This window comes from Lottia gigantea (assembly GCF_000327385.1).
Source record: "Lottia gigantea unplaced genomic scaffold LOTGIsca_319, whole genome shotgun sequence".
Classification (NCBI taxonomy): Eukaryota; Metazoa; Mollusca; class Gastropoda; family Lottiidae; genus Lottia; species Lottia gigantea.
In genome coordinates, this window is record NW_008709069.1 from 45,296 (window position 1) to 47,549 (window position 2,254).

The window sequence follows — 2,254 nt, forward strand, 5'->3', positions numbered from 1 at the left end:
ATCCAATTCAAATTCAAATTCAAAGCTCTAAAAAGGGTCAAGTTGACGGTAGTGAAAAGCTCTGGAACCCGTTTTTCAAAAAATCGCAGATTAACGTTCGAGCGTTAACGTTATAAATTACTGATTTGATAACGTCACAAATAACGTTTTTCATCACTTTACGTGCAAGTTTAATTGAACTTATTTTTGATAAAAGGGGTCCGGGCATCCAAAAATTTATTTGTTGCTCCAGAACAGTTTTAAATTTAATCGAAAGTTTAAGCACCCAAAAATTCTTTTAAACTCTATAAAGAAAACTTCAGCATGTCGGTGCAATAAATTTTAGAGAAAGTAATACTTTTTGGTAGTGTCGAGTACTATTGCTCTAGGTTCATCCAGTCCAGTTTTAATTATCTCTTGGTGAGAAGATCCAGTCACGGTCATCTTAGCTATTACATCATTACCAGTATCAGTGTAGAATATCAGCCGGTTAAGAGAATCAATAGCTATACCATCCGGTATTGACACTACAAATAAAGCCAGGTAACATTAGATTTATTGTATTACCGACCTGTATACTATATTAACTATTATTATATTCCCGACCTGTATACTATATTAACTATTGTTGTATTCCCAACCTGGATACTATATTAACTATTATTATATTCCCGACCTGGATACTATATTAACTATTGTTGTATTCCCGACCTGTATACTATATTAACTATTATTGTATTCCCGACCTGGATACTATATTAACTATTGTTGTATTCCCGACCTGTATACTATATTAACTAATATTGTATTCCCGACCTGGATACTATATTAACTATTATTATATTCCCGACCTGGATACTATATTAACTATTATTATATTCCCGACCTGGATACTATATTAACTATAATATTCCCGATCTGAGTAATATATTAACTATTGTTGTATTCCCGACCTGGATTCTATATTTACTATTATTATATTCCCGACCTGGATACTATATTCACTATTATTGTATTCCCGACCTGGATACTATATTAACTATTATTGTATTCCCGACCTGGATACTATATTAACTTCTATTGTATTCCCGACCTGGATACTATATTAACTGTTGTTGTATTCCCGACCTGGTTACTATATTAACTATTATTGTATTCTCGACCTGTATACTATATTCACTATTATTGTATTCCCGGCCTGGATAATATATTAACTATTATTATATTCCCGACCTGGATACTATATTCACTATAATATTCCTGATCTGAGTAATATATTAACTATTGTTGTATTCCCGACCTGTATACTATATTAACTATTATTGTATTCCCGACCTGGATACTATATTAACTATTATTATATTCCCGACCTGGACACTATATTAACTATTATTATATTCCCGACCTGGATACTATATTAACTATTATCATATTCCCGATCTGAGTAATATATTAACTATTGTTGTATTCCCGACCTGGATACTATATTTACTATAATTATATTCCCGACCTGGATACTATATTAACTATTGTTGTATTCCCGACCTGTATACTATATTCACTATTATTGTATTCCCGGCCTGGATAATATATTAACTATTATTATATTCCCGACCTGGATACTATGTTAACTATAATATTCCCGATCTGAGTAATATATTAACTATTGTTGTATTCCCGACCTGGATACTATATTTACTATTATTGTATTCCCGACCTGTATACTATATTTACTATTATTGTATTCCCGACCTGCATACTGTTTTAACTATTATTGTATTCCCGACCTGGATACTATATTAACTATAATATTCCCGACCTGGATACCATATTAACTATAATATTCCCGACCTGGATACTATATTCACTATTATTGTATTCCCGACCTGGATAATATATTAACTATTATTATATTCCCGACCTGGATACTATATTAACTATAATATTCCCGATCTGAGTAATATATTAACTATTGTTGTATTCCCATCCTAGATACTATATTCACTATTATTGTATTCCCGACCTGGATAATATATTAACTATTATTATATTCCCGACCTGGTTACTATATTAACTATTATTATATTCCCAACCTGGATACTATATTAACTATTGTTGTATTCCCGATCTGAATAATGTATTAACTATAATATTCCCGATCTGAGTAATATATTAACTATTATTATATTCCCGACCTGGTTACTATATTAACTATTATTATATTCCCAACCTGGATACTATATTAACTATTGTTGTATTCCCGATCGAATAATGA